Below are 12,397 nucleotides of genomic sequence, written 5' to 3'. Positions count from 1 at the left end.
TTGCAGATGACATGATACTATACATAGAGAATCCTAAAGATGCTACCAGAAAACTACTAGAGCTAATCAATGAATTTGGTAAAGTAGCAGGATACAAAATTAATGTACAGAAATCTCTTGCATTCCTATACATTAATGATGAAAAATATGAAAGTGAAATTAAGAGAACACTCCCATTTACCATTGCAACAAAAAGAATAAAATATCTAGGAATAAACCTACCTAAGGAGATAAAAGACCTGTAGGCAGAAAATTATAAGACACTGATGAAAGAAATTAAGGATGATACAAATAGATGGAGAGATATACCATGTTCTTGGATTGGAAGAATCAACATTGTGAAAATGACTCTACTACCCAAAGCAATCTACAGATTCAATGCAATCCTTATCAAACTATCACTGGCATTTTTCACAGAACTAGAACAAAAAATTGCACAATTTGTTTGGAAACACAAAAGACCCAAAATAGCCAAAGCAATCTTGAGAAAGAAAAACGGAGCTGGAGGAATCAGGCTCCCTGACCTCAGACTATACTACAAAGCTAGAGTAATCAAGACAGTATGGTACTGGCACAAAAATAGAAACATAGATCAAGGGAAGAGGATAGAAAGTCCAGAGATAAACCCATGCACATATGGTCACCTTATCTTTGATAAAGGAGGCAAGATTATACAGTGGAGAAAAGACAGCCTCTTCAATAAGTGGTGCTGGGAAAACTGGACAGCTACATGTAAAAGAATGAAATTAGAACAATCCCTAACACCATACACAAAAATAAACTCAAAATGGATTAAAGACCTAATGTAAGGCCAGACACTATCAAACGCTTAGAGGAAAACATAGGCAGAACATTCTATGACATACATCACAGCAAGAGCCTTTTTGACCCATCTCCTATAGAAATGGAAGTAAAAACAAAAATAAACAAATGGGACCTAATGAAACTTAAAGGCTTTTGCACAGCAAAGGAAAACATAAACAAGACGAAAAGACAACCTTCAGAATGGGAGAAAATATTTGCAAATGAAGCAACTGCAAGAGGGAAGAGATATGGGGACATATGTATATGTATAATGGATTCACCTTGTTATACAGCAGAAAATAACACACCATTGTAAAGCAATTATACTCCAATAAAGATGTTTAAGAAAGTAAAATAAAATAAATGGCATCACAAAAAAAAGAAAAAAAAAGATGTGGCACATATATACAATGGACTATTAGTCATAAAAAGAAACAAAATTGAGTTATTTGTAGTGAAGTGGATGGACCTAGAATCTGTCATACAGAGTGAAGTAAGTCAGAAAGAGAAAAACAAATACCGTATGCTAACACATATAAATGGAAACTAAAAAAAAAAAAAAGGTTCTGAAGAACCTAGGGGCAGGACAGGAATAAAGATGCAGACATAGAGAATGGACTTGAGGACACGGGGAGAGGGAGGGGTAAGCTGGGACGAAGTGAGAGAGTGGCATGGACATATATACACTACCAGATGTAAAATAGATAGCTAGTGGGAAGCAGCGGCATAGCTCAGGGAGATCAGCTTGGTGCTTTGTGACCACCTAGAGGGGTAGGACAGGGAGGGTGGGAGGGAGACGCAAGAGGGAGGGGATATGGAGATATATGCATAACTGATTCACTTTGTTATAAAGCAGAACCTAACACACCATTGTAAAGCAATTATACTCCAATAAAGATGTTTAAAAAAAAAGTAAAGGAAGAATGCGGAAGCAGGAAAAACTTAATCAAATTGGAGTTTTCAAAAGATGACTCTGGTAGCCTTGCGGAGAAAAATTACAAGAAGAACATGGATAAAGACCAGAAAAATGCAGACAGACCTCTTAGGAGGCTCTCTCTCATAGTAGAACTTGAGGGCGGGCTGTGGGTCACCAGCCAGAGAGTACTCCGTCTTTCAAATTAAAAGTAAGACACGATCCTCACAAGTGTGGAAATCGTTATAGGGAAACAAGGCAGAATATTTAGAAGTCCAACAATCCCACAAAACCTGGAGTGTGTGGTCATTCCTACAGCAGTAGGCTTACTATAAATACTTATTTAAAATATTTTTATTATAGATACTCAGAGTAATTTATTACTGGAAGGAGAATTCTTGTCTAACAAGCAGGTCAATTCCTATCAGGATTCCAAAACAAAAGCTTCTTGTCGTCTTGAAATTTTAATCCAGTTGAGACTGCACAACTTCCTCCTGAAATATTAAAGCCACCCTACATTTGTTGTCTAGACTTCACTCTCCCCCCTTTTAAAGAAATACTATGGAAATGTCCTTTTAGAAAAAGAGACAAACAAGACTGGGCCATTTATAATCCTGGGATCCTACAAGTTTTTTTTTTTTTTTTTTTTTTTTTTTTGCCCTGAATGATGCTTTAAAAGAAATTAAGCAATCTTTTTAAATCAGAAAATTTCAGAGAGAAATCTGAAATGTTTTCTCTCCTGAAAAATCAGACCTGGCAACACGAGGGCTTTCTTTCACAAGACAACCATTAGAGAACTGAGTGCAAGTCTGTGCTTTCAGACCTGGAACCCCTCTCCAGCTCACTAAAGCCTCCATCTAGGCGCCTGAATTCATACACGCTACACCTCCTTGGTGTTAGCATCGGCAAGGTATGTTAGTCTCTCGCCCTCTGCTGACGATTTCATGCAGCTGCACAAAACTACCATATTATTCCAGCCTGTTGATTGGAATAATCCGGTAGGTCAGCCACTCAAAAAACAAAATTCTTTACCAAAACCAAAACAAAAATTCCTGACCTCCTCCCAACATCAGATGATGCCTGTGCATTCATCAAATACAAATCGCTTATTTCAGTTTGGATTTATTTGTGAAGAGAATTCAGAATTACTTCATTTACATAACAAAGCTTTAATTTTTTCCAAAAATTGCGTATGCAATCATTTCCTACCATATTCCTGAATATGATTAAGGCACATTAATTTCATCCCGAAGTTTCCGTGAGCTACACTGCACTTAATCATCCCAAAGATTGTGATGCTAAACTAATGTCACAACTCAGTGCTCACAGTAGCCATCACAGGGGTCAAAACAAAACAAGAGGCTCTTTGTCACTGAGCTGCTGCCAAATGCAACCCTCCAAGCAGGGGAAATCACCGCCTCACAGGGCATCCCCAATCTGCGTGCAGAGATTTTACAGCCCACTGCAATTTGATGTACTTCAACAGTTCTATTTGGAAAGTCATATATTCAATTAAAGAGATTCCTACTCTTTTTACCACTATTCTCTTCTCTCTAAAAGATGAAATATGACAAGAAAGCAATGCTTTGATCATACCCTGTAAGTTAATCACCAATTCCCAACTAGCAGCAGGAACAGCCAAAGAATACAAAAAGTTACAATTTTTGCAGCTGAATTGGAAGTCTAGGGGTAATTGCCAAGGGCACCCAATCAAAGACTCCCATGGAAATATGAAAAAACCCACAGGTGTGTATGACCAATCCGAATTAGCAAAAATGGAGAATTATCATTCTTACAGAAATTCTGTTTCATGCATTTCAAGTACAGCGTGGGATCCCAGCAGAGCTTTGCCCTATTAAGCAATTAATTAATGTAGAAAATAAATACTTCAACTACATATATTTGCTTGCAATGAATGTACTTTCATCTTTTAAATCCCCAGTTTCCTGGGAGTCCCTGAGACATTTTCAGGGGGTCTACAAGATCAAACCCAATTCTTAGTAATACTAAAATAGTATGTGCCTTTTTCACTCTCATTTGCTCCTGTACGTATACAGTGGACTTTTCTAGAGGCCACGTGATGAGTGATACGTCCACAGACTGAATGCAGAAGCAGACCAAGAGAATCCAGCTCTATTCTATGAAGCCAGGCTTTAAGGAGATTTGCAAAAACGTGGGAAAACACCACTCTTCTCACTCATTTTTTCTTTTCTCTTTTTGGCCACACCGCACGGCTTGCAGGATCTCAGTTCCCGTTGAACCCAGGCCCAGGCAGTGAAAGCCCAGAATCCTAACAACTAGGCCATCAGGGAACTAAATTTTTTTGTTTTAGAAAGTATAGTTATTTCTTATAAAAGTATTGCTTAACATTAACAGGCTGTGGGTTATTGTTTCTTTTAAATTAATATTTTTAAATGTTCTCAGCTTTAGTTTCGAATAGGGTCAATTTCGATAGATATAATCACATAAACAAAAAGCTCTGTGGGGTCCTCAATAATGGTAATGGGGTCCTCTCAGAGCAAAAAGTTTGAGAACCACTGTTTTAAACAGTTTTCCTGCCGCTTCCTAGATTAAGCAAACTCTCAGAAAACTGGTTTGACCATAAACAATCTTTTTTGCATCACTGATGAAAAGTGTGGGTCAAGTGTTCAGAGTTCAGGGCTTCAAGGCTCCAGCCGTCCCAGGATCCACGTCCACTCACCAAACCTATAGTCTTCCCTTCTTCAGCTGAGGAATTCCATTCCATCCCACTTGCTAAAGGCCATGCTTTAGAGTGATTATAATAATCACAGCCCATCATTTTTTAAGATTTGATGAGACTTACCATCTGCCCAGCATGTAGCCTTCCGCATCCCATTCATGAATTCTTAAAAAGTGCTTAGGGCAGTGCCTGGAGTGTGGTGAGCCCTCATTAAACATTAGCAATGATGCTGGTGATGGTGGTGATGGTGGTGGTGACAGTTGCCTAACGATAATCCTATGAGGGATATACTGGTATTATTCCTCATTTACAGATGAGGAAACTGAGGCACAGAAGTGTTACCTGCCCAAGTTCACCCAGGTAGTAAGTGGCAGAATTGGCATTCCAACCCAATTCTACCTAAGTCCTAGGTCCACGGGCCAAGCACTTCTGCCATGCTGTACACCAGTGTTTCTCACACTTTACCAGGCAGAGGAATCATCGGCAGTCCTTGTTAAATGCAGATTCCGATTCGAGGGTCTGGAGTGGGACCTGGGATTCTGCATTTCTAACAAGCTCCCAAGCAGTACCCACGTTGCTGGTCCTCCTTCCACAGTTTAGAAGAAGATTGCACACCTCCTCTCATGGGCATCTTTAACCATTTCTTATTTCTGTGTTCATTTTCCTCCATCTATACTCAAACATGCTTATCCTAAAAGTACTTTTCATCCACGTCCCATTCAACAAACGTCCCTGACCTTCATTCAACTTTTATTTTGTATGTTAGTCACTGATGCCCACAAACTACTTTTTTGTTGTTGTTGAAGTATATAGTTGATTTACAATGTTGTGTTAGTGTCAGCAAAGTGATTCAGATATATATCTATTCTTTCTCAGATTCTTTTCCCTAGGTTATTACAGAATATTGAGTAGAGTTCCCTGCGCTATACAGTAGATCCTTGTTGGTTATCTGTTTTATATATAGTAGTGTGTATATGTTAATCCCAAACTCCTCATTTATCCCTCCCCTCCTTTCCCCTTTGGTAATCATGTCTGTATTCTATATCTGTGGGTCTATTTCCGTTTTGTAAATAAGTTCATTTTTTTTTTTTTTTTTTTTTTTTAGATTCCACATATAAGCGATATCATATATTTGTCTTTGGCCTACTTCAGTTAGTATGATAATCTCTAGGTCTATCCATTTTGCTGCAAATGGGAAAACAAAAACAAAAAAACCCAAAAAACTACCTTTAGAACAAACACCACAATCATTCTTTTCTCCATCAGCTGAACTAGTGTTTTGAGCTGCCCACAAGGGGCACTGCCTGCCCATCAGTAGTTCAGCTTAGGCAGCAGCGTTGGTAGAGCTGTGGAACTGCAGGATTACATGAACATATTATTAAAAATGGATGGGAACTGGAAAAATTAAATTGCAGGTGGTGACCGGAAGCCTAAGTCTCAAACAGAGCACAAGTGATACAGCAATAGCCATGATTAAGTAGGCCAAAATGAAATAAAAATGAAAACTCTTTGGCCTTAGTAGAGGCTTCATGACAATCAGCTGTGTTTGTTTATGAAAAACAAGAAAATTAAGACCTTGTCTGATTCCAAGAAACAGATTGAATATTAATTCTAAAGCCAAGTTATTATTGGGTAATTTATAATATTTATTAACTGCCCCTTGAACAGAGCTCTGTCTCATCGTAGGTCACCTCCACACACACCCCTGGCAAAAAAGTCTCTTAAGCAATGGTATTGCACATAGCACACAGTAAGAAAGAGTGTATTCCTGTATGATGGAATCTAGTAGGATGCCATTTTAAATCACATACATGTATATAGTTTATTTGTAAATTTGGATAAAGACATATATGGAAGGGTGTTCACCAAACCACTGAGTTATTTTTACAGTAAAGTAGGGCTGCTGTTGAGAGGGGACCCCATGGAGGAGATATCTAGGTTCTGGTCAATATGATGGGAGAAATAACGACTTCATATGAGAAAGAGAGACAGTGTTTATTACATTTGTCCTATTCACCAGGGGCCTCCCTTTGATAACTCATTACCTACTGTTACCATTATTGGAAAGAAAGCCTATTTTGGAGACGGGTTAATGAGTTGGAGTTCAAATGCCAAAGCCAGACTACCTGGGTTCAAATTTTAGGCCTATCACTCACTAGCCATGTAAACTTGAATCCATTACTTCATGCAGTGGAATGCTCAAGATTGGGTGGGACAAGACCTTGAAATAGACGACATGAAGAACTCAAAGCCTCAACCTGATTCAATTGTCCATGTAATTCCTGTGCCCACATAACCCAGGTAATGCAAACGACAGTAGCAAGATTTAAAGCCAATTCACTGATCTCCAGTGTCATTTGGGAATAGCTCTTTCTAAAAAATAATTGGCTGGTTCTGAGTAAAGAATATACCCAAGGATGTTGGGAAGGGCCTGTCTTAGGTCAGTGACATGAGACCCTAAGGATGCCCCTTTCTCCCCAACCTATGCCCTGTCCCATACAAGAATAAAAGAGAACCCTCAAGCACCATTTTAAAGATGCAGATCAGGTGATAACACAGAGAGTTACTTATGACATAATAGAAGAAGAAAAAGCAAATTTACAATAGCATCTAATGGTATCCTTTCAAAATTATACATGTGTATAAAATGTATTTGAAAGTATGCATATAGAGATATCTGGGAAGTATCATGTCTCTCCTTTCCATGCAGCCTTCCCTCAGAAACCCAGGAACACTCCTGCCTCTTAGCTTTTAAACCCTTTTCTGGACTTTGTCAGTGACTTATACCCCCTAGAGTTTCAGGGAGGTACCTCAACGGCCACAGCAGTAAAAGAGGGGGCCTCGGAAAATAGGACCACAATTCCACCCAACACTTGCTTCACACAGGACAGCTCCCCTTTCATCTGTCACAGTTATTGGACTTCTACCTACGATTTCATCTGAAAAACTGTTTTCCACAGCTAAAGTAAGTGTGAACATCATTGGCCATAACATTAACTTGGTACTTTCTTTACAACGTTTCCAATGATATAGTCTTATATAACATTACAGATGATCTTTTCACCAAAGTGCATGCTGTTTCCCCTGAATTTCTTCAAAGATCTGACAGGCCCTTCCTACTTCCTTGATTCCCCACAATTTCTAGATTATCTTCATACCTTTTGTTGAATGATTGAAGAGTTCTTTCACTAGGACATCCATCTTTAGGGGAGACTGTCAACTAACCAACACCCCACAAAGTTCCATCAAAGACTAGGACTCAGTGGTCTACAAATCTCCACTGGCTCTGCCCATGACACCTGAAATCCTGTCTTACTATTATCTCCCACCCCAAACGCACCTCCTTTTCAGAAGCATTTCCTGAAGCTATCAACAACCATTCTTCAAATGATATTTGATACCAAGGAATTACCAAATACAATATTATGCTCAAAAGTAAAGTAACTACATGGGCCTGGCTAACCTTAAACATCAGATACAGAAGAATAAAGAACTGGGCTGTCCAATTTGGAAACCATTAGCCACATGTGATTATTTCTACTTAAATAATTTAAATCAAATAAAATTTAAAATTCAGTCCCTCGGTTGTCCTAACCACATTTCAAGTGTTGAATAGCCACATGTGGCTAGTAGCTCCCATACTGGACAACGCAGATACAGTACATTTCCATCATCACACAAAGTTCTGTAGGAGAGCATTGACATAAAGGCCAACAAGCTTAACGTTTCATAAAGTGTTCTGAAGAACACTAGCCTGGTAAGATACCATGACTCTGGGTAAATTAATCTGGAAATTTCTGCATCCTAAACCCCCTGCTTTACATATTACAATATTAATATTATAAAACTCCAAGACTGGGGAGCTCCAGGATCGTGACAAGTTACAGCAGGGATAAGGGAGGATGAGGGTGTCGGCTACTTCTTTTAGATGCTAGGAAAGGCAGCTGGACCTGGATCCAAAATAGGCTCTCCATATCGACCAGGCCCAGAGGACTGTCCAGCTGGAGGACTGTGCAGAGCACAGAAGGCTGGCCACCCTGTGCCTTTGGATTGGAGAATTTAACCCATTTACATGTAAGCCATGTGGCTGACAAGGTCTTGGTGCTCTGGCCAGGTGTCAGGTCTGAGCCTCTGAGGTGGCAGAGCCGAGTTTAGGACATTGGACCACCAGAGACTTCCCAGCCCCACATAATATCAATCGGTGAGAGCTCTCCCAGAGACCTCTGTCTCAGCGCTAAGACCCAGCTCCACTCAATGACCAGCAAGCTCCAGTGCTAGACACCCCATGCCAAACAACTAGCAAGACAGGAACACAACCCCATCCATTAGCAGAGAGTCTGCCTAAGATCATAATAAGTTCACAGACAAACCAAAACACACCACCAGACGCAGTCCTACCACCAGAAACACAAGATCCAGCCTCATCCACCAGAACACAGGCAGGCACCAGTCCCCTCCACCAGGAAGCCTACACAACCTACTGAACCAACCTTACCCACTGGGGGCAGACACCAAAAACAACAGGAACTACAAACCTGCAGCCTGTGAAAAGGAGACCCCAAAACAGTAAGTTAAGCAAAATGAGAAGACAGAAAAATATGCACCAGATGAAGGAGCAAAGTAAAAACCCACCAGACCAAACAAATGAAGAGGAAATAGGCAGTCTACTTGAAAAAGAGTTCACAGTAATGATAGTAAAGGTGATCCAAAATCTTGGAAATAGAATGGAGAAAATACAAGAAACGTTTAACAAGGACCTAGAAGAACTAAAGAGCAAACAAACAATGATGGACAACAAAATAAATGAAATTAAAAATTCTCTAGAAGGAATCAATAGCAGAATAACTGAAGCAGAAGAATGGATAGGCGACCTGGAAGGTATAATAGTGGAAATAACTACCGCAGAGCATAATAAAGAAAAAGAATGAAAAGTATTGAGGACAGCCTCAGAGACCTCTGGGACAACATTAAATGCAGCAACATTCAAATTATAGAGGTCCCAGAAGAAGAAGAGAAAAAGAAAGGAACTGAGAAAATATTTGAAGAGATTATAGTTGAAAACTTCCCTAATATGGGAAAGGAAATAGCCAAATCCAGGAAGAACAGAGAGTACCATAAAGGATAAAACCAAGGAGAAACACTCCAAAACACATATTAATCAAACTATCAAAAATTAGATACAAAGAAAAAATATTAAAAGCAACAAGGGAAAAGCAACAAATAACATACAAGGAAATCCCCATAAGGTTAACAGCTGATCTTGCAGCAGAAACTGTGCAAGCCAAAAGGCAGTGCAGGAATTATTTAAAGTGATGAAAGGGAAAAACCTACAACCAAGATTACCCTACCCAGCGAGGATCTCATTCAGATTCGACAGAGAAATTAAAATTTTTAAAGAGAAGCAAAAGCTAAGAGAAGTCAGCACCACCAAACCAGCTTTACAACAAATGCTAAAGGAACTTCTCTAGGCAGGAAACACAAGAGAAGGAAAAGACCTACAATAACAAACCCAAAACAATTAAGAAAATGGTAATAGGAGCATACATATCAATAAATACCTTATATGTAAATGGATTAAATGCTCCAACCAAAAGACATAGACTGGCTGAATGGATACAAAAACAAGACCCTTACATATGCTGTCTACAAGAAACCCACTTCAGACCTAGGGACACATAAAGACTGAAAGCGAGGGGATGGAAAAAGATATTCCATGCAAATGAAAATCAAAAGAAAGCTGGAGTAGCAATTCTTATATCAAACAAAATAGGCTTTAAAATAAAGACTATTACAAGAGACAAAGAAGGACACTACATAATGACCCAGGGATCAGTCCAAGAAGAAGATATAACAATTGTAAATGTTTATATTTATAAATATTTATAAACATAAGGCAAATCCTAACAGCCATAAAAGGGGAAAGAGTGACACAATCATAGTAGAGGACTTTAACACCCCACTTTCACCAATGGACAGATCATCCAAAATGAAAATAAATAAGGAAACACAAGCTTTAAATGACACATTAAACAAGATGGATTTAATTGATATTTATAGGACATTCCAACCAAAAACAACAGATTACACTTTCTTCACAAGTTCTCATGGAACATTCTGCAGGATAGAACATATCTTGGGTGACAAATCAAGCCTTGGTACATTTAAGAAAACTGAAATCATATTAAGTATTTTTACGACCACAATGTTATGAGACTAGATATCAATTACAGGAAAAAATCTGTAAAAAATACGCAAACATGGAGGCTAAACAACACATTACTTAATAACCAAGAGATCACTGAAGAAATCAAAGAGGAAATTAGGAATGCAAGGATTCTTCAATATATGCAAATCAATCAATGTGATACACCATATTAACAAATAGAAGGAGAAAAATCATATGAGCATCTCAATAGATGCAGAGAACGCTTTCAACAAAATTCAACACCCATTTATGATAAAACCCTCCAGAAAGCAGGCATACAGGGAATTTACCTCAACATAATAAAGGTCATATATAACAAACCCACAGCCAACATCATTCTCAATGGTGAAAAACTGAAACCATTTCCACTAAGATCAGGAACAAGACAAGGTTGCCCACTCTCACCACTCTTATTCAACATAGTTTTGGAAGTAAACACTCCCATTTACCATTGCAACAAAAAGAATAAAATTTATAGGAATAAACCTACCTAAGGAGACAATAGACCTATATGCAGAAAACTATAAGACACTGATGGAAGAAATTAAATATGATACAAATAGATGGAGAGGTATACCGTGTTCTTGGATCAGAAGAATCAACACTGTGAAAATGACTAAACTACCCAAAGCTGTCTCTACAGATTCAGTGCAATCACTGTCAAACTACCAGTGGCATTTTTCACAGAACTAGAACAAAAGTTTTCAGTTTGCGTGGAAACACAACAGACCCTGAATAGCTAAAGCAATCTTGAGAAAGAAAAATGGAACTGGAGGAATCTGGCCCCCTGACTTCAGACTATACTACAAAGCTACAGTAAGCAAGATAGTATGGTACTGTCACAAAAACAGAAATATAGATCAATGGAACAGGAAAGAAAGCCCAGAGATAAACCCACACACATATGGTCACCTTATCTTTGATAAAGGAGGCAAGAATATACAGTGGAGAAAAGACAGCCCCTTCAATAAGTGGTGCTGGGAAAACTGTACAGCTACATGTAAAAGAATGAAATTAGAACACTCCCTAACACCATACACAAAAACAAACTAAAAATGGATTAAAGACCTAAATGTAAGGCCAGGCACTATAAAACACTTAGAGGAAAACATAGGCACGACACTCTATGACATAAATCACAGCAAGATCTTTTTAGACCCACCTCCTAGAGAAATGGAGATAAAAACAAAAATAAACAAATGGGACCTAATGAAACTTAAAAGCTTTTGCACAGCAAAGGAAAACATAAACAAGACGAAAAGACAACCTTCAGAATGGGAGAAAATATGTGCAAATGAAGCAACTGACAAAGCATTAATCTCCAAAATATACAAGCAGCTCATGCAGCTCAACATCAGAAGAACAAACCCAATCCAAAAAATGGGCAGAAGACCTAAACTGTCATTTCTCCAGAGAATATATGAAGACTGACAACAAACACATGAAAGGATGCTCAATATCACTAATCTTGTGACCACCTAGAGGGGTGGGATAGGGAGGTTGAGAGGGAGACGCAAGAAGGAGGAGATATGGGGATATACCTATATGTATAGCTGATACACTTTGTTGTAAAGCAGAAACTAACACACCACTGTAAAGAAATTATATTGCAATAAAGATTTTTTTAAAAATTAAAATGTGGGCTTCCCTGGTGGCGCAGTGGTTGAGAGTCCGCCTGCCGATGCACGGGACCCGGGTTCATGCCTCAGTCCGGGAAGATCCCACATGCCGTGGAGCGGCTGGGCCCGTGAGCCATGGCCGCTAAGCCTGTGCA

Source organism: Neophocaena asiaeorientalis, unplaced genomic scaffold, assembly GCF_003031525.2.
Source record: "Neophocaena asiaeorientalis asiaeorientalis breed wild unplaced genomic scaffold, Neophocaena_asiaeorientalis_V1.1 scaffold204, whole genome shotgun sequence".
Classification (NCBI taxonomy): domain Eukaryota; kingdom Metazoa; phylum Chordata; class Mammalia; order Artiodactyla; family Phocoenidae; genus Neophocaena; species Neophocaena asiaeorientalis.
This window is presented reverse-complemented; position numbering follows the sequence as displayed.